We start from the raw sequence: 17,645 nt of genomic DNA on the forward strand, positions 1-17,645 counted from the left end.
TTCCTCCCTCTATAATTTCCAAATCCTTAGCATGGTATATTTTGGGGAAGACAATTGCCAAGTAACATGATCCATACCAATTATCTGGTAGTTTCACGTATGCATTTCTTCCACACACAAAATACACATTTGGGATCACCTGCATTTCCTTCAAGAAGTCTTTTGAGTCGTACTCTAATTGGAAAGCATGTTCACAACTTACTTTTCCCACAAACACATTCTCGCAATAGGTTTCACCCCTATGTATACACAGTTTCTCCTTTTTCTCTCGGTCTAAAGCTATTGGACCATTGCTACCCTTTCTTTGGTGTGCCCTTTCTTCCTCGGTCCAATCTGTTTTCCATTGACCTGAAGCTTTTAAAATCTTCTGTCTCCGGTATCGATCATCCACTTGTCCTACAAACTTTTTCTCAATTTCTGACACTTTACAAATCAAATTATTTCTTCGGGCGTGTGAAGTATCTAATGTTTTCCAAGGAAGGAAACGTTTCTGTAATCTGTCTTCACTCTTATAATAATCCCACTTATTTAAATGCTTGTAGTTCGGCACTTCTGGTAAAACAGCATCGAAGTTTGAAAAATAGTATTCAAACCCATCACGTTCATAGAATATACTAAGCAACAAACTACATGTGATTCCATAAGTCAATGGAAGATGATGATATCTGATACCTTCGTCTACGGAGGCTGGCAATTTCATGCAAACATAACAATTCTTGGCCTCCATAGCATCAATGTATTCATAAAGCAATTTAGCATATGCATTTGATTTAAAATTTCCCTGTGATTCATCTACATGTAACATACGAGTCTGAACTGCTAGTAAAGCTTTGTCTTTCTCTGTATTGTTCCCCTTTTGACCAGCAGTAGTAGGTTTCTGTATCGATGCAATCTTCACTTCCTTTGATGTTTTCCCTTCCTTTTCATGTCCCACTACATAAGATATAGTAACTACTAAAACTATAAGAAAAATCACTCCCATTAAAAGTGTGCCTACTATACATTTGGTCCTGCGGTTCGGGTCGCCAGCCTCCATGATCTCAAGTCAGTATAGCTCTGGTTTTCTTTCACAGCACAATGTCTCTTTCCTTTGTACAATGTCTCTTTTCGAACCACACCTGGAAGCTGATAATCTTCTCCGCAAGATCAGTCTTTGTGTTCTATAGCAACGGACAACCCTAGCCCTTCTCTGTCCACTAAATGGAAGTCCCTAGTTTCTTCTTCTTCCACTTGACGCTAGGTTCTCTCTCAATTTGTTTATTTACAAAGTCTTTCACACAGTCTTTTAGCAATCCGAAATTATACGTGTTCCATCAACTCTAATCACGGCTTCTAATATTTCCAAACGAAGAAGGACCTCCTCAAGTATTGACCTCCATGAACAACAAATCGGAAATTCTATTCTGTTTAAAACCAGGTCTCTTATCCCGCTCAGATAAGGAGGATAGGGGATATTGAGTGTCAGCAACCCTTCGACCTCCACTCCCGGTATCAGAAACACTATTTCCACTGTTATTATGGGGTCAGTACTGGTCAGGGTCACTTCCCTCACCCTCCCGGATCTCTGTACACTGGACATCTGCAGCAAGGTAGGTCCACTCAGGAGTAGCGTATCTTCTGCAAGGCACTCGCACCCTCCTCGATCTTCTCGGACCTTCCTGTTCCTGTCCTTGTGCACTTTCGTCCAAATCCGAGTCTTCAGATATAGGGGCAAAAGTTTTCTCTGGAGTTGGCTTCAAGTTCGGCCTCTTTCTTCTTTCACTTGGCCAACTAGCTTCTCCACGCCTCGCCCTCCTATATCTTGTCCTCACACTCGGTTCTTGATCACTCTGGACTTGATCTGTGTCTGAGCCGCATTCACAGCAACTTTCTCCTTCTGTGGCAACTTCAGTTTCACTGCCGTCCTGCCCTTCTTCTTCTTGTTCTGTAGCGCTCCCAACTTCTTCCGACACCCCCACAGCTTGACTGATCCCCTCTAGTGGTTCACCGTCTACAGCTGGATTTTCATCTGCGAGGGGAGCTGTTTCTTCCAGGGGTGCTGGAACTCTTCGAGTATGGGAAGCGTGAATCCAGTTTGGCAGCCCTCCACACTTCACAGCGGTATTCGTTGTCAGGATAACTTGATAGGGGCCCTTCCAACGCACATCTAGGCAGTTCTTCCGGACGTGCTTCTTCAGCAGAATCCAGTCACCTGGGCACAAGTCGTGACATAGATCTCTTGAAGATGGAACTTCAGCAGCCTGCACCTGAAGAGACACAGAATGAATGGCGTCAGACAGACCCTTGCAGTAATCCAGGATCAGGTCATCTGAAATATTCAACAAAGCTTTAGTTGGTACAGACGGAAGTCTCATTGCCCTCCCCATTAAAACTTCATGTGGAGAGAGACCTGTCCTCCTGTCTGGTGTGCTACGCATACTCATGAGTACCAAAGGCAGAGCATCAGGCCAGCTTAAGGACGTCGATGAACATACTTTGGCTATTCGGGACTTGAGTGTGCCATTTATTTGCTCCACAATACCTGAAGCCTCTGGTCGATAGCTACAGTGCAACTTCTGATCAATGTTCAATGCAGAGCAAAGCATTTTCACAACTTCACTGTTGAAATGAGTTCCTCGATCTGATTCCAGGGAGGTCGGCACCCCGAAGCGCGGGATCAACTCTCTAAGCAACAACTTTGCTACTGTGAGTGTATCGCACCTGCGTGTAGGGTATGCTTCGACCCATCTGGAAAATATGCATACAACCCCCAGAACATACCTGAGGCGGTTGCTTTTTGGCATCTCAATAAAATCTAATTGCATTCTGTTGAAAGGCCCCCCAGACCTCCCAATGTGACTCATTGTAACTGGTGTTCTTTTCCCTACATTCAATTGCTGACATTTAACACATCTCTTACACACTGCTTCTGCTGCAATCCTAAATTTAGGACAATACCATGTCTGCCTGAATACCCTCAGCATAGCATCTCTTCCTAAATGTACTGGACCATGTATCTGTCGTGCCATTGGACTCACCAATTCCTCAGGTAACACTGCCCTTCCATCTGCTGAAACCCAAAAATCCATTTCACTTTTCACGCAACCTGCTGTTTCCCATGCCTTTTTCTCAGAATCAGGTGCGTTCTCTTGCATGTTTTTTAAATCCTCCCAAGTATCAACTGTTTCTAGCATCATGTTTAACTCGGTCCTTTCCTGAGCCCCACCCACTTCCACCTCCGTGAAAGAATATCCTTGCTCCGCACAGTAGCGGGCAACTTCGTCTGCATATCTATTACCTTGCGACACAAAATCTGTATTTTTGGTGTGGGCTACGCATTTGACAATTGCTGCTGGACCTTGTAATGCTTCTCACAACAGTCGCACAAATTCCCCATTTCGAATAGGCGAACCAGAGGAGGTCATGTAACCTCTCTGAGACCACAACTGCCCAAAATCATGAACTACACCGAAACCATATTGGCTATCGGTATAAATGGTGACTCTAATTTTGTTTCCTGCTAAACAAGCACGTGTCAATGCAATGATCTCTGCCACCTGAGCGGAGTGTACTCCTTCCAGGCAAGCGGCTTCTACAACTCCAGTAATGGTGCAAACAGCATAAGCTGCTCTCAACCGACCAGTATCGTCTCTTAAACATGAGCCATCAACAAAGAAAATTTCATCAGGGTCGATCAACGGCTCATCCACAATATCTGGTCTTGGCTTCGTGCATAGTTCAGTCACGTCAAGGCAATCGTGGTCTTCACATTCCTCGCCTTCTATATCATTAGGAAGTGGCATCAATGTAGCAGGATTCAAAACAGAGCACCTCTTAAGGGTCACGTTCTCCGCAGCAAGTATAACTTGCTCGTAGCGGGTGAGCCTACTACTGGTCAAGTGCTGTGTCTTGGTCCTGGTCATTAACAGTTCTACAGAATGAGGTACATACACCACTAACTGGTGTCCCATGACAATATTTTCACACTGCTCAATGCTGACACCTGTTGCAGCAACGGATTTGAGACATCCGGGCAACGCTGCGGCTACCAGATCTAAAGTAGCCGAAAAGTATGCAACTGGTCTACGGGCATTTCCATTAATCTGTACCAAAACTGACAAAGCACAACCCTCTCTCTCGCAGCAGAAAAGTGAAAATGGTTTTTCATAGTCAGGCATCCCCAAAGCCGGAGCGCGACACAAGTCCTCTCTCAGCTGTAGAAATGCCATCAAACAGTCCTTGTCCCATGGTACCGTATCACTGACCTCCTTGTGCGTCAGTTTTTGTAAAGGTTTTGCTTTCAGTGAAAAGTTAGCTATCCACTGTCGGCAATAACCAACCATTCCTAGGAACATCCTGACTTCTCTCTGTGTCGTAGGCGCGTTCATCTTCATTATCGCCTCTATCCTATCTGGTGACACTTTGCGCTTTCCTTTCTCTATCCGGTGACCCAAGTACTGTACTTCTGTCAAACAGTACTGCAATTTGTTCGGAGATACCTTGTGTCCATTTTCAGCTAAATGGTTCAGCAAGGCAATGGTATCTATCTTACCAGCCTCTTCTGTTTCTGACGCAACAAGTAGGTCGTCTATGTACTGGACCAGAACCGAGTTCTGCGGCAGTACCAGACTTTCAAGATTTTTGTTCAACAGCTGGTTGAAAATTGATGGGCTTTCTGTATACCCCTGTGGGATACGACACCATGTTAAAACGCGATTTTCCAGCTTAAACGCAAAAAGGTACTGGCTCTCCTCATCTAATGGGATTGAAAAGAACGCCTGACAAAGGTCTATCACTGTGAACCACTCAGCTTGGAATGGTATCTGAAACAATATCACTGATGGATTCGGTACCACTGGACAACATGAAACAACTATGTTATTAATCTTTCGAAGATCTTGTACTATTCTGAATTTCCCACTAGGTTTCTGCAAACCCATAATCGGGGAGTTGCATGGACTTCCCACGATTTCCTTCAGTATTCCCTGTTTTATCATAGAGTCGATTACAGGTTTTATTCCTGTAATCGTCTCCGGGGTCAGTTTGTATTGGGGCATTCTTGGATATTCAGCATTTGGCTTTGCCATAATCTTCACTGGTTTTACTCCTTTGATCAGTCCTATCTCTTCTCCAGTAAAATCCCATACTTCTGATGACACTGCATCTCGTAAATCCCATGGGAGCTCCTCCACTGTCAGGGTAGGATACAGTTCTATGCATGTTCTCGAATTTGCAACTTTAAAGGTAGCATCATCGTCTGTAGTCTGTACCTCCACTCCCTGAGGTGTGCAGTATATTGTGCAGTTCAGTTTGCACAATAAGTCCCTTCCTAACAGACACACAGGACTAGAATCACATACCACAAACTGATGTTCATCGGTGTAGTTTCCTATTTTCACTGATACTGGTTCCGTCAAAGGGCTATTCATCCTTCTATTTGCAACCCCTACCACCTGAATCGTTTCCCCCGACATTGGTAGATCTGGAACCACTGCCGATCTCAAAGTTGATCGAGTAGCTCCAGTATCCACCAAGAATGTTGTAGGACACCCTGCCACTTCAGCCTCAACAAACGGCCCTCTTTGATCCACCTCTAGTACTGCCCCGAGGGTACAGCCCTCCTCTCTAGTTACACGTCGTCCCGTCAATGGATCAACGTAGTAACACTCTTCTTCACCTGTGAAAGAAGGCATTTGTCTATAGACCTTTCCCTCTCTCGTAATCTTTGGTGGCTGCGGGAACTGAGCTCGTGGAGCCGAAGTCCCCCCTTTGGCCACCTTACCCTTTGTCACTGTCACCCTTTGGGCTGGAACTTCCTTAACTTCCTCCTCTAGAACTTCTAGTTCTCCGTTTTCAGGGTTATAGGGACACTCGCGTCTCCAATGTCCCACCTGGTGACACTGGTGGCACTTTGTCGTTTTTTTCAATGTAGCAAAGTCTATTCTAGGTCTCAGATTTTCCTCGTTGTCCCTATTCTGACTATTTAATTTCCGTCCCATTGTCCCTGTTCCCTGTTGCTGCTGTCCTCCCTTTCCAGCTGACTGCATTTGCACCATCATCAGTTTCTCTTTTAGTTTCTTTGCTTTGGACTCTATTTCATCACTGCAATACCTTGCGTATCTCAAAATCTCATCCAATGGTTTGTTTTGCCAACAAATTAAATGTTGCTGAATCATCAAACAAATATCGGGTTTCAACCCCAAAACGAACTTCGATACAACTGTCCTATATCCTTGGGATCCATTACATTCAGTCCACTATATTGTTTGAACGTTTTCAGCAATCGTTCATAATACTCATGAACTGTCTCCTTGGGTTCCTGTCTTGTTCGGTCTATTTTTACCCAATCTATGTCTTGTGGTGGCACCTTATCCTTCAGCCATGTCATCACCCTTTCATATTTTACCATTGCACTTTCTGACGGTCCATTAGTGCGAGTATCCCTTTCTGGTTCTGCAGTTGGCCACTCGACACTAACCTTGCATGCTAGCCACAAATCTCCTGGGACCACAATATCAAACAAGGTGTTCAAATCAATCCACAATACTTTTGAAATCTTGACAAACCTCTCTACCTGCTTGTACCACTCTACAGGATTCTCCCTTAACTTCGGAAATGAGTCTGTAAATGCAGCCAAATCTCCCCTACTCCAGGGCACGTGTACATAACTTCCATTCGCTATTTCTCGCAAAGGGAATGCCTCCATCTGTATTAGCCTTCCCTCCAGAGACATCACATTCGCACTCCGTCTAACAGTTCCCTTTTTGGACCACCTCTCTTCCCATTTGTCCAGATCTCTCCATGCTCTTATTCCTGTGATCAGCTCCCTTATGTGTGTTTTTAATCCAGTTGTCCTCCTCTCATCTAAGTCCTGATCTGAATAATGCAACCTGTGGTTACCCTGTAATGCCTTGGTTCTGGACAAATCTACCATATACTTGTTTGCCAGTTCAGACAGTTTCTCATGAGTTGCTCTTGCCTTCCGAGTAATATCCTTTGCTATAAACAGCAGCTCATCTTGTTCGTACATGTCGATCCTTTCTAAAGACAATGTACCATCTATTATATCGTCCAGATCAGATCTTAAGCTGGTCACATCGAGTCTTTTGGCTTTTATTACAGCTCTCAGTATGCCATCTCTAGGGAGTCTATTTACATCTCTCCCATCACAGCTCTGAGTCCTACGTCTAGGCTCAGGCGAGTTATGGGGAGTCCTCCCATGCTCCCATCTCTCCAGGTCCCATGCAGTTCCATCCTCTCTGGGTGTATGGTGAAACACTCCTCTATTTCCCATAGTCCCACATTTCCCAATCTGCCTGGTTTCTCTAGGTGCATGGTGAGACATTCCATTATTCCCCATGTCTTCACAATTCGCCTGTGACCTCTGATCACTCGACGCATGGCAAGATCCCTCACTGTTCCCCGTGTTCTCACGATTCCAGTGCTGTACGTTATCATTAGGTGCGTGGTGAGTGCACCTAAACCTATCTCTGTATTCTTGGGTCCTTTGGTCTCCCTCACTTTGAATGAGACGAGATGTCTCTCCACACTCCGTACTTCTGCCTTTTTGCTCCTGCCCATTTCCACCGTCAATATGACGTGTAACTCCTCTACTCTCCTGACTTTTACCGTCCCACTCCTGACTGCTTTCGCTAGCCCCGCAGTGAGATAATGTCCCTTTTCCTTGACTTCCCCATTCTGCTTCTGCTCTTGACCTGTTGCTCTGTACTTCTGTGGACCCATCCCATTCCCTCAAGTCAGCCCTCAACTCTTTATAGGATTTCGGCCGTGGTCCCCTCAGGTCCATCGGTCCTCTTTAACCCCCCTGTTCTGTTACGGGACCCACTGCTGAATCCAATGGGGTGCTCCACGTTATCGGCCCTGGCAATTTCCTCCAGGCATTTGTCGTGTTATTCCTTCTTTCCATCTCGACTCTTTCTCTGTCTAACCGTACCTGTTCTTCCTCTCTCCCTTTCTCCGGGTGATAAACAGACACTATTGGACCTATGGTAACGGGTACTTGAAGAGCATCTGGCAATCCATAGGACTCAACCCTCTCTGTTGCTGGCATCTTCTGCACCACAACCCTTCCGACTACTCCCTGTACAGGACTATGTTGAGGTATCTCCTCATCTTTGGTAGGTACCCAATTCGTTATAGGGAGTGGCCTATTTCCTTCCATGTCAACCCTATCTCCCCTTGGGAGTTCAGTACCTTCTATCTCCCTATAGTCCGGAGGCGGTCTATCTATCAATAACCTATTTATTAGGCCATCCTCCGACTCACTCTCTTCATCCTCTTCCATGGATTTCTTTCCTGTAATCTCTCTCATTGGATACAACTTATCCACTTCAATCGTCTGTACCCTCCATTTCTTGGCTTCTGCATCCCATTTGGCATCTTGCACTGCCCTTACTGATCGCCGTACCCTTTCTTGGCGTCTGTTCTGACTCCTGTCGGACGCCGCCCTAATCCATGCATTAAGGGCCTCAAACTGTGTTGGTCTAGGCAAAGGTCTCAATGAGGACATAACTGCTTTCAGTTGATGCAACACTTCTAGTCTAAACGTTCCGTATTTCGGAAAAGTCAGTTCCTCATTCCCCTCTGTAATCTTACTCCAAGCATCCAGCCACAGTATAGTATGTAACCCAACATTCGTTGCCATGTAGTAAGCTGGTGTACCCTCCGGCGGTGCCTCTTCCCCGTAATAAGATTCTCTTCTTTTTCTCTTAAAAATCCCTCTCAAACATTTAAAACACTTCATGTTCAAAATTTACGAATTTCTATTTTCTCCGTGTTTGTTTACTTCCTGATGCCAATCCACCAATCTCAGCGCGGTTTTCGCTAACTGGCCTATCACTGCACGGCTCTTTGCTGACGTCACACCAACCGCCCTATCACAGCGCGGCTCTCACTGACGTCACTCGTCTCCCCTTCGCAGCAGTTCCCCTCCTTTCTCTGCTCGTCTCCCGATCATGCATGCATCCCATTCATACTCTGAAAAATGATTACTTCCGTCCAAGCGATCACTTTCCTTGACTGTACGCCCACAGTCTAACTGTAATTGTCACCTTAACTGACGAAATGTCTTTCCGTTGGTCTAGACAATCGCCTTCTCTGATAGGTTACTCGCACACAGTAACTTTCGACCTGCGTCCATTACCCACACACTCACTCTTGCATTCCCCCTATCTTGGTCCTGCGGGCGATCAATGGTACCTCATGATCCCCTTTCTCTGGTCGACAACTACTCTGGATGTTCGATACACCCGAACCACTTAAGCTCTTCCCTGAACTTAAGATTTTCACCAGTTCACCGTTTCCCCCGTTTCCCAGGTTACCAGTTTACCAGTCTGCCAGGTTGCGCGCGCTCACAACCCTCTCTCATTCACACTACAGGCATTCAACTCCGCATGACATTACAATACAGCTACAACACAAAACACCGCAATCTGTCCACGCATGACCCTTGTTATACTCACTCTCGTCCGATTCTGCTGCTTTTCTCTCGCGCCGTCAGCACCCTCTTCAGCAGGCCACCTCTCGATCTCTAGGGACCTTGGGGTAAACTTAACCTAGTCTAGATCACCTTCCTCAAGAAGGTAACCATCCTCACTCTGCTACCAACTGTTAACGCGGGATTTCTGGTCTATTGTTATAGATCTAGATCCCAACTCAGGTCGACTGAACCGTTGGTACCTGTCATAGAGTAAAAGGCAATCTACTACTAGGTCAATCAATTAATGACTTACACCACTCTAAAGAACCACTTACTCTTAATAAGGTTAAAAGTGTATTACAAAGCCAAACTTAACTGAAGATACAAACATCTCAATATAAGGTTCAAAAGATATACGGGTATCAATACAAACATACATTTTCTAAATGCTCTTAGTCGGCAGAAGAATATTACCAAAACCAATTAAAAAATCATCAGAGTTGCAAGAATAGACACAAGCTGTAGCTTATGAGTCATTTACAGAAAGGAAGAAAATCCAGATTACACTGTCCCTACACTAGACTAAGTGACATCCCTACTTAGCAAAATCTTAACCTAAAAAGGTGTCAGCAGTGGTGACTTCCAAAGAAGATCACTCACTTCCCTTAGTCTTCGCTGTAAATCGGTGTCTCGCAGTTAACCTATCTGCCTACCCATCCGCTCTCTTAGGTTCCTCAGACCATCTGCCCTAACTCCACCCAGGGGTGCTGTCCCTAATACAAAATCACATTTACAATAGAAACGCCCTTTAGAGACGCCCCTCACGTGGTGTTGGTTCTGGCATTTTCCATGATGATACTCCTCTGGGCCCTTCGTTAGCATTGACCTTGCTTCCCAGGCTCCTCTCCGGCAGGACGGTACCCCCCAGAAATTCCTGAAGCCTCCTCCAGGCCTGTGCCTGGTTCTCTTGAACAAAAGTCTATTCATCACTCTCTTGATTAGAACCTCCTCGCACCTGCAAACAGACACTTGTACTGTGGGCCCCAAATTCCGGCCTCCACCATATCTTCTAAGTCGTAAACCATCGAGCAAGCTCCACAAATTGTGCCTAGCACGACCTTTCTCTAACGAGCACATACAGATCAAAAGAAACGACTTTGTCTATTCAGGCCTATTAAAAATACATGAACGGGCCTGTGCACTCTGCAAACCTTTAATTTCTTAGTTTAAACAGTATTCTAACTTAATACACACAATGATTATATGAAACATCTATAAAACATATATTTCAGTTCTATGATCAAAAATACCTTGAATTATAACAACATCAAAATCCATCATCGTGTAAGAGTGTAACAGCATCTTTTACTCTATGTGAACTGCCATGTGGCCTACACATTTCTACATTAGCAGAATTACACTTTCCCCTACCACAGCCATACAACATGGGATTTCAACATCTTCTAACATCTCTACAAACATCTACATCAGTTCTTCACACTTGATATAAGTATTCTATTTTCAATTAAACACTCTTATATTTTTCTCTCTATAAATTCGACACTCTTATATAATGTTTACTAAACTAATACAACGTGCCTGTAAATATGGTGCACTTCTATATTTTCTTGATTTGCACTCTCTCAATACCACAGCCAATAAATTGAGCTACACCTTACAATGATTTTTCATAGTGTACCGACTATTATGCAATTCATATGATAAAATATAAAGAATGAAAAATAGTTATGAAGAAAGGCTATGTATTTCTGGAATACACAAATGATACTGAGCTGAGCGGTTATTTGTCACTTCTGACTTTGGGGTCACCCATTCTATCATGTAATTCAGTGGGTGTTTAGCAAAATGTCTTCTTTCTTGCACACTGGCTTGCAATTGAAAGCCACAAATGCAGCAAAATCCAATTAGTTATAACAAATGTTCTGCTTTTCTGTGTTTCCATGCATCTCTCAATAGCAACAATACCCTACTTGTGTGGTTGGGTAAAATGATATTTCACGCATCAGGATCCATACCTTTTTTTGCAATGTGTGTCGCTGTGGATTTTGGGTCCTAGCTCAGCCTCCACCTGGGGAATTTTACTATTTCCAGACATTTCCATAAACTAGATACCTGGTGGTGTCTAGGGTTGTGTGATTCTCATGAGGTTATCTTACCCAGAAGCCTTTGCAAACTTCAATCTTTTGTTAAAACAAACATTTACCTCACATTTCTGTGAGGAAACGTTTTGGAATCAGTGGTGATCCATAAATTTCCTAGTACCTAGTGTTCCCCTATGTTCCCGATTAAAATGGTACCTCATTTGTGTTGGTGGTCCAAGTGCCTGTGACAGGAAAGGGCCCAAAACACAATATGGATAGATCAATCAAAACCAAACCTTTTTCGCATTTTGGATAGCTGTGGATTTTGGGCCCTAGCTCAACCGGCACCTTACAAACCTAGCAACCCATACATTTACAAACCTAAATACACAGAAAGGTCCAGAGTGAAATGACTTGTAAGGCTCTCACAAGCTTTACTTACCCAGATGCCCTTGCAAACCTTACAATTTGGCTACAAATCATGTTTTCCTCACATTTCTTTGAGGGATAGTTCTGGCATCCGTCGGGAGCTACAATATTCCTACCATCCACCGCTCCCTCATGTCTCCCAATTACAATGGTGCCTCCCCTGTAGGCTTGCGCCCGCACCTGGAAAGGGCCTTATATGCAAAATGGACAGAGCAAGTTTTTCAACTGAAAACTGACCTTTTTTTGCAATTTGGAGAGCTGTGGGTTTTTGGGCCTTAGCTCAATCGGCACCCATAGAAACTAACCAAATCCAGACATTCCTGAACACTAGTCACCTACAGAAGTCCAGAGCGGTGTGAATTTTGTGGCTCCCACCAGGCTATCTTCCCCAGATGCCCTTGCAAACCTCAAACTTTGCCTAATATTGTGCATTTTGCTTACGTTTCTGTTAAGTAAACTTCCAGAATCAGCAGGGATCCACAAACTTCCTACTGCTCATTGTTCCCCCACATATCCCTTTAAAAACAGTATCTCACTTGTGTGGGTGGTCCTAGCGCTCAACAACAGGAATAGGGCCCAAAACGCAATATGGACACATCACATTTTTCCACTCAAAACCAACCCTTTTTTTAAGAATTTGGACAGCTGTAGATTTTGAACCCTAGTTCAGCTGGCACCTATGGAAACCTACCAAACCCAGATGTATATGAGAACAAGAAACTTGGGGAAGTCCAGCGTGATATAGCTCACTTGGATTCCACAATGTTTTCTTATCAACAATACCTTACAACCTCAAACTTTGGCTAAAACACATTTTACTTGCATATCTAGGAGCTATTCTTCCACAATTGTTACACAAAAAGGGTTAAACCCAGTAAAGTCAGGGGACCTGGGTAGTTATAGGTACACGGGAAAAGGGTCCCAGACAGAAAACAAGTAATTTCAAATCCAAGTAGATATTTCAAAGAAACAAATTTTTTACAAGCAACAAGATTTTATTTCTAAATTGCATTTTTACCTTTCATTGATTATATTTCAACAAAGATATTTCAACAAACTTTTCGTATATGTGCCCACATACACAACAAAGAGAGGGGGGTGAAGTGAGGGAAAGTGTCAGAGGTAAAGTAGGATTGGGAGAATAGTCAGAGTCATTCGTGACTGATATCAATCATAACTTCACAAACAAAGTTCATGTGGTTCCTTGACCCAAGGGCCACAATATTATGCTCGTATAGAGTCCATAGATCAAATGATGCAAACCACCTAACTCTCCTTCAGCTGCTCCGGTCTAGCTTGGGGGTAAGAGTTGGTGAAATTTATATGGTCTACGTTTCGACCCGAAAGATGCGTAGGATAGTAGTCCTTACAAAAGGGGTCTTCTTCAGGACAGAATGGTTGTGGGTGGGCACCCTATCGTACAAGAGGAAAACGGACCGGGATAGATTACTGGTCCTGGATTCACACAAGACTGGTGAAATGGTTCCTTAACGGGCGCTTGTGTGGTATTAAAACACAGATTATTCTCGGGCGGTCGGGGGTAAGGGTCGTACATCTGGCCCCAAGTGTTTTATTACCTCACCATGATCACTGCTCAGTTCATTATGGATTTCTGATTGTCCGTGCAGTGACTGCAAGGACTATCTGTGCTTCTGTGAGGCATGAGAGTGTTGTTGCATGTGTTTATAGTCTGTTAAGGCATAGAATGTTTAGTCAGCGAGAGTGGTCACTGAGTGTCAGTGCAGATTTGTTATGTACATGCATGTATGCCTATGCGTACATGCACCTAAGTAGGTCAATGCACGTATGGTCATTACATTTATTGTGCAATGATTTGCAATGATTATGTGTGCTCGGACTTCCAAAGAGAAGTGTCAATGTATCGGTGCAGTGAATGTGGGCATGCAGTATCTGCAGTGACTGAAAAAACAGTCAGTGACTATACTTTTTGAGTGTCTGCGGGATGCATGCTGATGTACTAGATTATATAAGTGAAGGGAGTGTGTGCAGTTTTTGTGCGCTTATTGAATGTGCATTCTGTCAGTGTGTGCTGGAGAAAAAAGGAGCCACATGTATTTAAATGCTTGCAGTGTGTGTCTGCAGTGTAATATTGTGCAGTTAATGTAAATGCTGTCAGTGACGGTGCAAACTAAGTACCTGAGCATTGTGGTTGTACCTCAGTACAGCAATGCAGATAGTGTCAGTGCAGTGATTGTGCCATGATTGCCTCTGCTGTGTGAGAGATGTTAGTGTGCTAATGCAGTGTGTTAATGGGCATGGTGTAAGTGTCTGTGCAGTGAGTACATATGCAGTCACTAAGGATGCACAAAGAGGACTAAACTCTGAAAGGTCCTGCACATGGCAGGTCACTGAGCTCCCCACTTTAATGGTAGATGTGTAATTCTGCACTCCACTGCGCACAGTATGGCAAGCAGGAAACTACCGTCCTCGGAACTGAAGTTTTTCTGCCCTGTTGGATTTGAGGATATATCTCTCCTAGCCCTGGGCCAAAAAAGTTGGTGACTGGACACGGATTTTACACAGGTGTAACGTGTAAATTTGTTTTGTAAATGTGTCCATGCACAAAGGGTGTTTTCACCATCTTTGTTTGTATAATGAAACATTGTAACAAATGACTGAAAGGTTTAGAGTAAAAACCATATAGACAGGGGCCACGTTTGAAAAGCAATGAGGTCGTGCAATATAGCGGTGTTAAAATTAACTGGAAAAACGTCCATAGAAAGGCTCTGGTACTCAACACCACACATGCAAGTGGCATCCCTGGACAGTGCAGACCGCACAGACCTCAGTGACGTAGCCAAAGACGCAATGTATGGTTCATTGTCATTACAGAGCGTCACAGGTTGGCTGTAAATTGTTAGAGTGGTTCCTTCATAGAGACCCCTGTGGTGGACAGTGGTGTCAGAATTGTGGGGTTAATTAGGGATTGTCCCCTTGCTGAATTTCTCCCTTATGTCCCTTTTGTCCCATTGCCAGGCTTACGGCAAAGCTAAGAACACTGAAATAACCAGCCCCAGCACTGCGCCATGCCTCCTTCCCATTGTGAAGGGACGAAGCAAGGTAAGTGATGGAGTGAAATTTGCCAACAGCATTTGAGCCCTCCACTTGGGGGGTTGATTGAATGGCGGGCACGAAAAACATGATAGCCATTTTGAGCTCATTGTCATAACTAAGTAGAACCTTTTCTCCTAAACAATAGCATATGAAGTATGTTCACGAAAATGTTTTAAATGCATCGATAAAGCTCCATTTACCACCCCAGCCTCAATGTGAGAGGATGAGGCATAATAGTCAGAGCTGCTGACTTTGGACCTGGAGAACACCGTTGGAGTCTCCTCGTCGGCTCAAAATCCTGTGATTCTTGGAAAATCACTTACTCTCCTGTGTCTACCAAACACAAGAGCATCTCCAGCGAAAAAATAAAAAATAAAACTGCTAATTCCGTAGGGGAGGAGGAAGGAGGGGCCGTCACATGCTGTACAGTGTGATAGCCAACCAAAATGTTCTCTTAGAGGAGGGGCCCTCACACACTGGCCAGTGTAATGGCCAACCAAAATGTTCTCTTAGTGAAATCGCTAGAGAGGAAGCTAAGCACACAAAGGAGGGATATTTACACAAATGCACCAATAACAAGCCAGTATTTCTGAATGCCACAGATAACAACCAATGGCAATTGGTGGGTGTGCCAAAAGCCCACAGAATGGATACAACAGGTCTTGCAGACAGCGCATGCGCTGGTGAGGCTCGACCTAAAAAGGAACTGTCTTGTCCTTAGCACCAAAAGAAGTAATTCTTTCTTTATTTTTAATGTTAAACAATTATCAATATATTATTATTTAATGCCTATAATTAAATATGTCACTGTGAAAATTTAGTTTTAATAAAAAAAGTAACCTCACAAACGTACTTGAGGTAGGGGTGGTTCTAAAAATAATAATAAGGGTGTATAATATGATTATAATATGAAACATGTGGCCATACAAGATTAATGGCTGCCTTGCAGTTTGTTAAGTGTATTTTTAATGTTTAGATTAAACATTATTTGTGATTGTTTAAGCAAAAAAATATTACCATTGATTTTGTGGGGATTCCATTGCTCTTCATCTAGCAGTGTTGCATAAAGACCCATACTTTGAAGGAGAGAGACATCTGGTCAAGCGCTGTAATGATTGTTTTGGCTGGTGTTTGTCAGTTTACACCTTTTTTAATTCACTCCAGGGGTTAAGGTTCAACCACCATGATTACATCGATGGAAAGTTAACTCTAAATACTGCAGATAGAGGTATTATTTTATATTAGTGTTTATTACATTTGCAAAAAGAAAAACAGAGAAGATCCCATGCCACAGTTGAATTACATAGGTATTATCTTATTGTACCCGTCCAGCATGTCACAGGTTCATTCACTTCCAACAGCAGCTTATCCCATCTAAAAACTCAATTAATCAGATCTTAGTTTATATCGTCACCAATATTGCACTGCAATATGACAGTTATTTATGTCTGCACCCCATTACAAGCCACTTCCCGTATAGCTGTCTCTTTCCTGTAAAGGGGAGAAGTCGAAGGTCCGTGGGCCCATTTGTGCATTGTGTATATTTACCTAAGGTATGAATATTTTTGGTGTGTGTAGCATGGCCTGATTACAGACATCTGTACCCCTCCCACCATCTCTTATTCTCAGCAATGTTCAAGAACTTCCCTCTTATATGTGCCTAACACCAGGTGGACCAGAAATGGCCCACATCAGCCTGGCCCATTTTATCAAGTCCTTCACCAGTTTTTCATCCTTACTTATTTGCTGCATGTGTGACTCATGTGCCGCAGCCCATTCCAACATATCCCAAATCCAGGCTTCTTTAGGAGGCGCTAAGGGACTTGTCAAGTGAATATCAATGAACCTCTTGGCCAGGATTGTGCCCAACTTGAAAAACTTCCTTTTCTATGTTTTCCTTCCCAGGCTCTCAGCAGTATATACAAAATATAGGGCTTAAACGTGTGAGTCGCTATCCTGTGATGTATGTACCGATTATGTGGGAAACCCCCAACCAAAAGGTGTTTATGACAAGGAAAGCCAGCCATGTATGAGAAGTAAACCCCACTGTTGCCAAAACTGCCTCAACTCGCCAAGGTGGACTTGTAAATGGTCTCACCATTTATCCTGTACCTTCAGTTTCTTTGTCAGTTTATCAGCTAGTAACGAACATTATATATGAGAAACAAGGTGTATTCAGTGGGGCAGGATCAGCCGCATCATCAGTGCCTGAGAATGAGATGGGGACCGTGTGAAGGGGGTCCACACCCCTGGTCATCATATTGTAGGAACTGACCTGAGCTAATCCCAAAGTTTGTCTGCACTCCCTCAAGTGATATACATCTGTTCTCTGGGTACAAATCGGCCAAGTTTAGGCAGCCCTTTTTTTTCAACCTTTCCATAGCCATGGCCAATGCTATGTATGTAAATGTATTTACGCTTGTAAAGCGCACTGCTACCCATCCGTAGGTTTCCTGGCGCTTTATAACTCTGGGGAACCCATCCTGGCTTTCCCTGTGGGATGGTCCCTGCTGGGAGTCCCCAAGGTGGAGCCAGGCATCCCCGGAATTGATGGGGCTGTTGTGGAGATTAGGCAAGCTAATGCCCAGAGTTGCCGAGTGGAACCCCTGATTAGAGTAAGC

The sequence above is a fragment of the Lissotriton helveticus genome, chromosome 9, assembly GCF_964261635.1.
Source record: "Lissotriton helveticus chromosome 9, aLisHel1.1, whole genome shotgun sequence".
In the NCBI taxonomy this organism is placed as follows: domain Eukaryota; kingdom Metazoa; phylum Chordata; class Amphibia; order Caudata; family Salamandridae; genus Lissotriton; species Lissotriton helveticus.